The 13,006-nt window shown below is 35.6% G+C and overlaps 2 non-coding genes across 2 annotated transcripts; one reads left to right on the forward strand and one right to left on the reverse strand.

The window, feature by feature from the left end:
• Positions 1-12,240: 12,240 nt before the first annotated feature.
• On the reverse strand, positions 12,241-12,313 carry trnam-cau (transfer RNA methionine (anticodon CAU)). The gene has a single exon. It is a non-coding gene; the product is annotated as a tRNA-Met (tRNA).
• Positions 12,314-12,407: 94 nt separating this feature from the next.
• trnal-aag (transfer RNA leucine (anticodon AAG)) lies at positions 12,408-12,490 on the forward strand. The gene has a single exon. It is a non-coding gene; the product is annotated as a tRNA-Leu (tRNA).
• Positions 12,491-13,006: the final 516 nt, after the last annotated feature.

Here is a 13,006-nt window from a genome sequence, read left to right on the forward strand (position 1 = left end):
CGATAGGCCAAACTTTTAGTGATGAAGTAAATTATCCTATGAACTGACATATGTAAAACATTGTGCTCTTGCAGATAGAGAAACAGAGAATTTTTTTGAGGTCCGCAGCTGCATGTTGAAAAGAAAGCAGATCTGTATAAAACATCTGAGATAATTGCATCAAGAATGTGAACCAAAAATTGCTTTTTGAAGATATGGAGCCAAAAAAATAGAGCCCTGAATTTTGGGTCTAATGTGCACATTTATTGGTCTCAAATTATATAGTTTTGGTCTGATTTTTCTGTTGTAACTGTTTAAAAAAATAATAATAAAAGTAATCCCTGTTTAAGTAAGTTAAAATGCAAAATGAACTTGCACACAGTTTCCATCCACACACCATAAATTGACAATAAGCTACAGCTAGTTAGATAACACATAGAATAATCCAACAGTGTTTGTTTATATAACATTTCACTTACCACTGCTTGCCCACTGCTTGACATCAATAACCCACTGTTTTACTGTGTCATCACTACAATGGAAATGATTCTGCATCATCTTCAGATTCTCTGTTGCAGTCAAGGTCTTTTGCACTGTCTTCAAAAAAGCAATACAAAATGTAATTTACTAAAATAATATTTTAAAGAACCAAAATGCATGATTAAATAAATTAACGTATTTAATTAAATATATATAGCTGAGTGGTGCCCTACATTACATGGGATACAGTAACAGTGTGATGCATTTTGTGTGAGCTTTAAGTTAAAATGTTTATATTTTAAATAGTTTATTGTTTTACAAAACATGAACATATACCTTTTTAAATCTAGAAGACAAGGCAATGTGCAGTCCATTCTCTTTACGCTGATTCCACCCAATTGCATGGACCGTAAGCATATCAGTTCTTACTGTAGGGAACAACAGAAAATCAATAATCTACAATAAATTGTAAAATATCCAGTTGTTTATTTACAGGCTAGCAGGGGACTTACAAACCTGACTTGGTCGTATATTTTGTGGTCAGGGCACATCTGGATAGAAAACTATTTACTTGCTCCACTTCTTCCCCAAGTGTGGTTCCAGCACCTTCCTGGTTCCTTGCATTCCACAGAATCTACAGGAAGCAGTATACATGTTAAACAGTGTGGACAACAGGGTGTTGGCAGCTTTCGAGGATGCTCAAAGTACACTCCCGTGTTGGAGTCACATCATTATTCATTGGGTTACATTGTGTTATTGGCTATATTTTGCTCTTGAATGCAAAAATCAACTAGTTAAAAGCATCACCTCGCATTTTGTATTGTGGGCTTTGGCATGCATTACAGACAAGCAATGCCTCATTTTCTGAAGAGGTTGAAGATGACTCAGGGCCTCTGACACTTTCTCCAGGTATGGCACATAACGGCAGGTCACATCCATGGCCAAAAATTTTGCATCTTTGAACTCTTTTTGGAGATACATCGGATATGCAAAGATTTCTCCTCTATACATATTCAGACCTTTTGAAAAATAGAAAAAAGTAGAGAGCATGTTGCACAGTGAAGAGCAGGCTTAAAATCCTTAGATTAATCATCCACAAACATTTGTAATTGCTAATATTTGTTATTTGTTAAGACTCATCCCAAGCTCAACCTTTTAGGAGGAATCCATGCCTGCACACAGCAATTTCCACACCTTCTTCATCCAACTTGTTGGCTTGCTTTGATGTCTCTCTTGCTGCTGTCCAGTGGGATTCCCCACACATTGCTTTTCCTGGTGTCTACCAAAGTAAATAGTTTCACATTTTTATTTTTGACATTAATGACAATAATGACATTGACATTAACTATATTAAATTACGAGGCTGGTCAAACATACAAACAATGTCAACATTTTGTCATTTATTATATAATCAATTATTCAATATATATTGATAATGAATAATATTGATGGGATATTGATATCATGGGCACTTCAAAATACTGTGCATAATTATTATTAATTGAATTGTTATAGTGCTGTTTAAAATTATACTGCTTGTTGCATTGGTGGTGACATTCACAGCATTAATAGCTTGAAGACTTAATTTGTTTTCAAACAAAATGAACATTGTGACTATATAAAGTCCTTTTGTTCAATAACTTTGTAAAGTAAGGCTCCATTTAACATTAGTTAATTTAGTGTCAATGTTATCTTAGGTGATGTTAATTTCTTAGTTACTTACTAATAATACATTACTTTAGATAACTCAAAAACATAACTCAAAAGTCATAATCATGTTTTTATATAAAGTTAATAACTGATAGAATTCAGTTTCTTAGACTAATATTAACATAGTACTAATAAATCTGTTTCCTCAATTTTCAAAATAACATTTACTAATGAGACTTAATTGTAAAGTATTACATATTGTACTGTAAAATCCTTTTAAAATCTTTATTTGTTTGAATTTTTTTTAAACTAAACATGTACTGACAATAAAGCAATACACTAAGTATTTTTTTGTTATTATACCTGTTAAAGTAACCCTTTTTAATATTAGAGTATATCATGTCATAAGCCTGATATATATATATATATATATATATATATATATATATATATATATATATATAATATATATATATATATATATATATATATATATATATTATATATATATATATATATAATATATATATATATATATATATATATATATATATATATATATATATATATATATATATATATATCAGAGGTCGCGTTAGACTTTTTCTTTGTCCGTCATTTTGAAGGAGAGGGTTGTCAAAATTCCGTCATAACCTATTACTGCCCGTCATTAAATTAGCATATTGTCTAATCGCTTTTTTCATATTGTTCAACAGTTTCATGTGTTTTTTTTTTTTTTTTTTTTTTTTTTTTTGCGGTGGAGGGAATTGAAATACGACCATTTGTGCCTGAACACAAGCAGATATAAACAACAATATATTATAAAATATAATTCCGACTAATATAAGAACATAACTTGAAATATAATTCAGAAGATGTTCTGTAGGACTATTTGCCTTAACTCATATCTTCCTCCTGGTCCGCGTCGACCTGAACTGGGTGCTTGCCTGTGCGTAATCAAACGCATCAAGGGAGACTGATGCAGAGGCAATTGTCATTAAATTCTGTGTCTTTGCCTCGGAAAGTCGACTTCTCGTGACAGTTTTAATTTTGTTCTGGAGGCTGAAGCCGCGTTCTGCTGCCACACTGGACACCGGAATTACTAGCGCCACTTCAGCCAGCGTTTTGTAGTCAGGAAACATTTCTCCTAAGGAAGTGATAAGAAGTTTGCAGGATTCTCTGAATGTGGGATTTCCCGATCCTGCAAGCACTCGTTTTTTTTCTTTGTTCTTCATCGTCCACTGCATCACTTCCTCTTTTTTCACCCTTAATAATAATATCACAACTATTTGGCCGTTTAAAGAAACTTCTCACACTCAGCTGCTGTGACATTTTTGCAACTGTACGCAGTGGTGACAAAGAGGAGACAAAACAAGACAATTACTAATTAATGAGGGCAATCGCTATCAGCTGGACAGGAGTGGGAAGTACAGTTATCTACACATTACAATAGATCGCCCTCAGCATAATCCGTCAAAATGAAGGATCACCTTCAGATTTTTCCGTCACTGCTGAAAAAAATCCGTCATTGACGGAAAATATTCGGTTAACGCGATCTCTGATATATATATATATATATATATATATATATATATATATATATATATATATATATATTTATTTATTTATTTATATATATTTATGTATGTATATTGAGTCTGAATATATAGTCAAGCCCGATATTCATAACACAGGTTATTCTGAATTACTCATAACACCTTAATAAAGGCTCCCTCACCCAAGTAAGAAGGCTACAGTATTTCCTACTTTACATCTAATTATTTATAAAATAAGGCAAAGATATCTGTTTATCAGCCGGATTGAAAAAACGTACACTCTTGACTGCACCACGGACTTCCTCAACAAAATTAGACACTATGGAGTCTTGGGCTAAAAAAACTCCATCAAAAAACCCTGGTTCTTGACTCCTATAAGAAAATAAATTATTAGTAGACGTGTAACCTATCAATAATTTAATTTATAAATCTATATTCAACAGCTACAGTATCAACAGCTTTATTTTAGATACATTAAAACTATATCACAATGATAATGTTAGTAGCAAGTACATACATGTACTGCATAGTCTGTTTTTAATGTGCATACAACACTCACTGGTTTTCATAGAGTTTTCGGTTTCCATCCACTGAAACAGCCACCATTTCAGGTCTACTGGCTGGACAGAGAAATGGCTCCTTTCCCAGTAGTTGGTTCTGTTCAGAGTTGCAGTACACATATTGCAAAAAGCTTCTCTGAAAAGCATCCGCATTCACTTTGCCAGTCTAAAATACACAAGTTGCAGTATACAATGACAATAACATCCAAAATCACAGATCTGTTAGTGCACTCACAAATCCAAGAAAACTGCATATTACCATGTTGTCTTATTTGACCTTCATTTTGTTTAATTTCAGTAGCCTTAAATACTATAGCCAGTTGTGAACCTTGAATTTCATATCAGGTTATATCAGAATCCCACTAATTAACGTAATGATCTTTCAGATTCTCATTTTTACTCACTCTTCCAAACTGCTTTGTTCTCTGGTCTAGCAGTGCTGTGAATGCTTTCACTGACATTCCTGGAGCTGCTGTCTTCATAGCCTCAAACGAATGAAATAGATCTTGGTGGAATAGTGTCTGGGCTTGCATGGTAGCAGGCCAATAACCACTCCTTTCGAAGTCAATGACCCCTGGAGTCCATTGCTCATTGCAATGTTTGCATGTCAGCAATGGTGTGTGAAGGTTATAACGGCCTGGGAGCACATGAAAGACAAATAAATTACAAGGAAGTAATGTGTTAGATAAATAATATTTTTTTAAACAATCCTACCATTTATGCAAACCAGAATGATAGATCTTCCAACAGATACAGCAACATCAGCATTATTACAGGAACAAATTATCTGAGGCAAGGCTGTTGGTAGCAAACAATCTGTAAAAGCAAAGGACAATTAAGATGTAATAATTAACATGTAATAATTGTACAATGTAATAAAAGTACAATGCATAATTTAAGTTGATGTCTGTTGGGGGGGAATGCAAATCATCACAAACCTTGTTCACAGATGATGTAGTTACTGTCATGGAGTTTCACAAATTCCGTTGGAGGGATGTATTTAAAAAAGCCACTGATTGTGGTTTGCCTACTGTGCAAAATATGGTGTTTGTGTATTAATGTGTCACAACATTCACAAAACCACTCTGATGGCAAACATTCCCTACAACGGATAATTGCTTCTCTCACATGACAGTGACTACATGTCATCGTGGGAATCCTTTCAGCCGACAACAAGTTGGCAAGGTTTTGTGGCCTCGCCTCTTGCCAACACTGTTGGACCTCTTTTTTTCTTTGTCCCCAAATGGACAATGGAGACTGCAGGATGGTGTCTTCAGGAGGATCTTCAAGGGTGATGGTCTCAGATTCCTGAAGAAGGTTCTCTAGCCTCTGCATATTAAAATCTTCAAAGAGAGAAGGAAAGAAATGAAAAAATAATAAAATAAATTCAACACTGTAATTCACCTACATCTAACTAATTGGGTTTTCCATTAGTTTTAGTAAAGTGATAATCCGGTGATGGAACAGAAGGCTGAGAGTGAAAGGATAGTTGGAAAGATTTATGTGGAATGATTCTGGGAGTATCATAATTAAAAACTTAATATATGAAATAAAAAATTATACCTTTTTAACTTTTATTTAATGTTTACAATGCAAATCCAATTAGATCCACTTATTTGGTAAAAAAAGCAAGTCTCTCATATAATCTATCTACTAAAAGTTACTAAAGTATCTACTAAAATTACTTTACAAATTGTATTGCAATTAAATTAAAATTTTCATATTTGTCAATAATATTACTGAAATTAATTTAAAAGCTAAATAAAAAGAAATGTACACACATATACACAAGTAAATAAATAGACTCAATGATGTTTTCTTAAGTTTTTCTACTGTCGGGTTAACACCAACAAATGGTGGTAACATTAATGCTTGAGGCGTATTAGGGGACTGTAGAAAAGGCTTTAGGAAAAACCATTGTTAGCTGGCTAGTTACTAAACAGCAAACAGGCAATTTCCTCAGTGTCTTGAGGATTTCTTTCTGCCTATGTCCCTGTTTTCAGATGAAGCATAGGTTTTGAATTAAAATAAATAAATAAATAAAATTCTTCTTACCAGGATATTGATGGGTAATACATGGTGGGGAGGAACTAGCACATGGAGAACAAACTGTTTAGAAGTAAAAAAAATAAATAAAACAAGCCACATTACAACAATTCATTGAAACTCCTTGCCAAATATACAATAAATAAATAAATAAATAAACAATGTAACTTTTGGAAATCTTGCAACATGGAAAATATTAAACCTATACATACATGTCATTACACTGTAATTGACATTACCTATTTTTGCATTAAGTCTACTGAGTAGCAAGAGCACTATTAAACTCCTTCCTAGTTCATTCACACATCAGTATTCACTATTAAAAGAGTTTGTCATTAACTTTATAAAATAGATACCAACCAGATGATGATCTTTTTTTCTGACGTTTTGAGGTGGACACCCGTTGCCCATCGCAGTCCCTCTTCCACCAGGTTACTTTGTTTTGTCCAGGGACTTCAGGTTGATCTGACTCTTTTTTTTTTTGACTTAGCATGTAATTAAACAGATGGGAGAAAACTAGGCATTAACTAACTGGAGTTAATTGCTTAAATATTTGTGTATAACAAAAAAAAAAAATGTATCTCCTCAACAAATGCATCAGCGAGAAGAAGAACAGCTTCTAATTTATGTTTGTTTCCACTTAACATTGTACTAAAACAAAAAATAAAATGTCAGTTCAATTTGATTTCTGACTGCAAATCAAACTTGAGTTGATTATCACAATTCAAAGCAAAGCTTGGACCACATCAAATATGTGACTTAAAATTTGTAATTTTTTATTCATTTATTTTAACAAGGTTACAGTTTTGTAAAGTTTTTTTTTGTAGCTGTATTGGTAAATGCATATATATATATATATATATATATATATATATATATATATACATATATATATATATATATATATATATATATATATATATATATATATATATATATACACATATATATATATATATATATATATATATATATATATACACATATATATATATATATATATATATATACACATTTATATATATATATATACACACACATATATATATATATATATATATATATATATATATATATACACACATATATATATATATATATATATATATATATATATATATATATATATATATATATATATATATATGTGACCTGCTGTTATATTATACAATGTATACAATACAATATTATACAATTTATTTGCATCTTATTTATTCATTTTACCTTATCAAATAAATTGCATTTCAATTATTTTATCATATACCTTTATTTTAATTTAAATATATTTATTGTATTGTTGTAATGGAATCAATCTAGTTAACTTGAGTTTTTTTTAAGTTTTAGAAATTTATTTTAAAAGGATTAATTATTTAAATTTAATTTAGATTTTACGTGTTATGCCTTTTCTCTAAACGTGTTATGTCTGTACAATGAATCTGCAAGCAACTAGTGATGCCTGCTAACGTGTTTTCTTTTTTTGTAAATGTAAATCGTATGCTCTGGAATACCGATCTGGCGTCAGCTATGACTAATAATAGTATAGATGACCACAAGTTGAAAATAAACCGGTTTAGGGGCCCATTCACACTTGTTAGTGTCAAGGTTCGTGGGGGAGAAAAAGGGGCGAGGACCCTAGAGCAGGGTAAAGTAGAAGTTTATTTAATAAAATAAAACAAAAGAACAACAAAAACCACCCAGACTTTTATAGTGTAGTCTAGATAGGTTACAGCTGCAGATACGCCATCAATTTAGCATCATTTTTGTAACTGTAAAGCAATAATTAATATTTTTACAGTACTGTGATGGTTGGGTTTAGAGTTGTGGTAGACGTTCATAAAATACAACAAATGGGAAATTTAATGAATAATATAAATAATTCTTGTTAACTTCTGTCCACAACTGTATATGATCTATCAACAGCCCTGTTTTATGACCAAAACAAGCCATATTTATTCACAAAGTGTTTATTCGGATGTCAGACCAATGTTGAAAGAGAATGATCCACGAACAAAGAATCTCAAACTGATATTAAAGCATTTCAAAACAGCTATATCAGCCTGGATTCGAACCATCAATCCCCGCATGGTAGTCAGGAACCCTAACCACTCCACTATATCACTTGATGGTTCGTTCTTACAAAGTGGGATTTAATACCTCAATCTGCTCAATTGTTCTTTGCTGAAGCTGTTCCAGTGCAATACATAAAAAATGACCAGTAGGTGTCACCGTAGAGTGGGGTTTCGAAACGTTTCGAAGCTTCGACACATTTGCTTCAACTGTTTCAGTGCTTCATGAAGCCTCGATTTGCCCACCACTAGCACTAACAGGACAGGACAAGACAGAGCTAGTGTCCGGATTCTGCCACAAAACAAGAATTAACAAGACCAGAGTGGCAGAACCCTGACAGTTAGTCCACTTTAATGCTAGACGTTACCACTTTGCAGACTGTGCTGGCATCAGTATTGAAACAGTGACAGAGCAAACATTCTTTGAGTGTGGTTGTGATGAACATGTGCATACATTTGAGAAGTACATATTATTCATAACACTATTTAAATACTTTAAATATACAGTTCTTTAAGAAAAATTATAATGCCAATTTGATTTTAACAGAACGTTAGCACTCTTGAAGGAAAGCTGGTTAGTTGATAGTGTCATAGAGGATGGAGAGATCCTGGTAAATATTATAATTTACAACAAACCTTTGGATTAGCTTTATTATCGGTTATTATCGGTTAAGTTGCAGTCTCCCAAAGACATTTAAATTTTGTTATGGTTGTCATAATTATGCATAATTATAAAGAAATATATTTAGTGAATGCACTAAAATACATATTTCTAATTACAACACTTATTTGTTGTTTATTTCTTTAAAAATGTTGTTGAATAAATTTGTTCCATTTCAGAAATTACACGAAGGCTTGAGGAATGGCACAATCAAATCTAACAGGATGTTTTTATTCAAGCATCCCACATTTTGCCCTAAGCTCAAGATGAAACTTAGTCTGAAGTTTAGTTTTTTTGATGAAGAACAGGTACAGTACATAATTGTAAAATAAAAGAATATCTATTTTGAAAAGATATAAATATCACATTTCAATCAACAATATACATTTACTGGACATTTGCTGTAAAATATTTGCAGAATTACAGTTATTAGCAGTTATAATTCAAATACATATGTTTGAAGCATATAATTTGAACAATTGACTTTTGTTTTGCAACAGACACAGATGATAATAGAAAGAATATATTTTAAGTAACACAACTGGCCAAACTGTCTATAGAAAACACCTGCTATGTTCTTGAAGTTTTGACCCCTGAGGTAAATCTACAGTCTTACTGCAATTCATGGGACAAATGCATTAAATGGACGTTACTTATTGTTCAGCACTGTTCGCTCCTCTTTTAAAGTTGATGCTGTTAATTCTGCACAAGACTGAGGGCTTCCACCGGTTTCAGGCAGAAATGGCTTTACAGTCAAACATTGCATTGGAGTAAATCTATCTTTTGCTTTTGTTCTGTCCTGCAATCAGTTCTGAAAGGTTATAACTCTCCTGTTTGTCTTTTTAAAGAATGGAAACTGAAAATCTGAAAAGATGAAACTAGACAAGTGAATGTGTTGTTCCAAGTTGTGTCACGAACGAGGAATATTAAAGTATACTGTGACCGATTACCTGTTTACAGCTTCTGCAGTGCATGCACTTTACTCATTTCCTTGACAATTAAGAATATGCATTGTTATTTACACGCAAATTTATGTAAATGTTTATTTGTGTTGATAGTAACATGTTAATTAAAGTAAACATCTGTTTTTTACAATAAAAAAATGAAAGCATTGCAAAATACTGAAAAACAATAATAAAAACGTTTGGAATAGATCTTGTATTTGTCCATCAATACACAGTGGCAAACACTATAGGCCTATATTTCACATAAGCTAAATACAATACACTTCTGTAATACAAATTGTGTTAACAGTAGTATTATCTAGCAAGTATAATGTTATATTTTCATTTGAAAACACTGTATTTCAAAGTCAGAATTTACTTTATCTTTTATCTTTGTCTTCAGAAAAACAGCTGTGACTTGTTCGGTTTAAGGCGCGTATAAAAAAACTGACGGATTCCGTGCACTGGTGTGTACTTACATTAAGGGCTCAGTCGCAGACAAATATTACCGTGGCGGGTTCCATAGCACACCTGTTTAACCGTGTCGGTTCCGTATCAGCCGCACATAATCGTGGCGGGTGCCGTGGCAGGCGCGTATAACTGTGGCGGGTTTACCTTTAGTATTGCTTCAGTTGATCCACGTCAAACGTGAAGCGATAATGTGACAGGAATGGGAGCATCTTGCCATCATGGCTTCAGACTCAGGAGATGTTCTTGGAACGTCACGCCGCATGCCCTCCAGAGGAGCTGTAGCCTTTTTTTGGCCCCGGGAAGCATAAACGGCACGGAAGGTAATAAAGTACGCCGCCCGGTCACCGAAGTGCTCCCGTGTGCCAAAAGGTACGATCTTGCCCCGTGTGAGGCTCAAACTCACGACCTTCAGATTATGAGACTGACGCACTGCCTACTCACCAACGAGGCGGACTGCTGGAGCTGGGCAAGCTGTGAAACACCAGCTTCCATGTCATGGTGCTGCAATGTGGCTCCTAGAAGATAGCTCCGGTTAACTGTGCATGTCAGGATGGCCGAGCAGTCTAAGCCGCTGTGTTCAGGTCGCAGTCTCCCCTGTAGGCATGGGTTTTAATCCCACTTCTGACAAACCTAATCTTTGGCTGTGCGTTCAGGCTCAAGTATTAACCTCTCTGGCGCCATGTCCGAGTGATACAGTAACACTGACAAAGTGCAGCATCAATCTCTTTGCGTCACAGTTTACGAAGCGTAGCAGTGGCCCTGGCAACCTTAATGGGCACTGTAGACTGCAAGTTTTGAGGCATTTGCGCAACATCAAGGCATTGTCTACAGCAACTCGGAAAAGCATGTGAACAAAACAATGCACGTGGGCTTTATTGCAAGTGCATCGAAAGGGGATCAAAAGAATTGCCTTGGAATGCCATGTAGTGGAATGTCCTGAGATGCCGTTTATTTTTAAGGCAATGGGATTCGCAGGGCTTTTCAGCTAATTCTCTTACAACGTCAAGTCATGACATTTGACTCTTTGTGAGAATGAGAAGAAAAAAAGCTGTGTCAGTCAATCAACGCGTCTTTTTCAAGACGCTGTTCTGAATGTGCGTTTCTCGATGCGGTGGTTCCTATCTCCGGATGATGTGCACGAGTATCGCATCACAGGTCTGGGGGTCCAGCATGTCGATGCAGTGCCCGCGGACAGCTCATGCCCTCACTGTGAGGACGTGGCTGTTGCACAGCTGAGATCTCAGGCTCAAGTATTTAAACCTCTGGCGCCATGTCCGAGTGATACAGTAACAGTGACAAAGTGCCGCATCAATCTCTTTGCGCCACAATTTACGCAGCTTAGCAGTGGCCCTGGCAGCGGTAATGGGCACTGTAGACTGCAAGGTTTAAGGCGTTTGCGCAACATCAAGGCATTATCCACAGCAACTCGGAAAAGCATGTGTTCAAAACAATAGACATGGGCTTTAAAGCAAGTTCACCAAAACGGGATCAAAAGAATTGTCTTGGTATGCCATGTAGTGGAATGTCCTGAGATGCCGTTTATTTTTAATTCATTGGGATTCGCAGGGCTTTTCGGCTAATCCTCTTACAACATCAAGTCATGACATTTGACGGATCCACGTCAAACGTCAAGCGATAACGTGACAGGAATGAGAGCATCTTGCCATCATGGCTTCAGACTCAGGAGATGTTCTTAGAACGTCACGCCGCATGCCCTCCAGAGGAGCTGTAGCCTTTTTTGCCCCCGGGAAGCATAAACGGCACGGAAGGTAATAAAGTACACCGCCCGGTCACCTAAGTGCTCCCGTGTGCCAAAAGATACGACCTTGCCACGTGTGAGGCTCGAACTCACGACCTTCAGATTATGAGATTGACGCGCTGCCTACTGCGCCAACGAGGCGGACTGCTGGAGCCGGGCAAGCTGTGAAACACCAGCTTCCATGTCATGGTGCTGCGATGTGGCTCCTAGGAGACAGCTCCGGCTAAGTGTGCATGTCAGGATGGCCGAGCGGTCTAAGGCGCTGCGTTAAGGTCGCAGTCTCCCCTGGAGGCGTGGGTTCGAATCCCACTTCTGACAAACCTAATCTTTGGCTGTGCGTTCAATCTCAAGTAATAAACTCTCTGGCGCCATGTCCGAGTGATACAGTAACACTGACAAAGTGCAGCATCAATCTCTTTGCGTCACAGTTTACGAAGCGTAGCAGTGGCCCTGGCAACCTTAATGGGCACTGTAGACTGCAAGTTTTGAGGCATTTGCGCAACATCAAGGCATTGTCTACAGCAACTCGGAAAAGCATGTGAACAAAACAGTGCACGTGGGCTTTATTGCAAGTGCATCGAAAGGGGATCAAAAGAATTGCCTTGGAATGCCATGTAGTAGAATGTCCTGAGGTGCCGTTTATTTTTAAGGCAATGGGATTCGCAGGGCTTTTCGGCTAATTCTCTTACAACGTCAAGTCATGACATTTGACTCTTTGTGAGAATGAGAAGAAAAAAAGCTGTGTCAGTCAATCAACGCGTCTTTTTCAAGACGCTGTTCTGAATGTGCGTTTCTCGATGCGGTGGTTCCTATCTCCGGATGATGTGCACGAGT

This window comes from Danio aesculapii, chromosome 4 (genome assembly GCF_903798145.1).
Source record: "Danio aesculapii chromosome 4, fDanAes4.1, whole genome shotgun sequence".
Taxonomy (NCBI): Eukaryota; Metazoa; Chordata; class Actinopteri; order Cypriniformes; family Danionidae; genus Danio; species Danio aesculapii.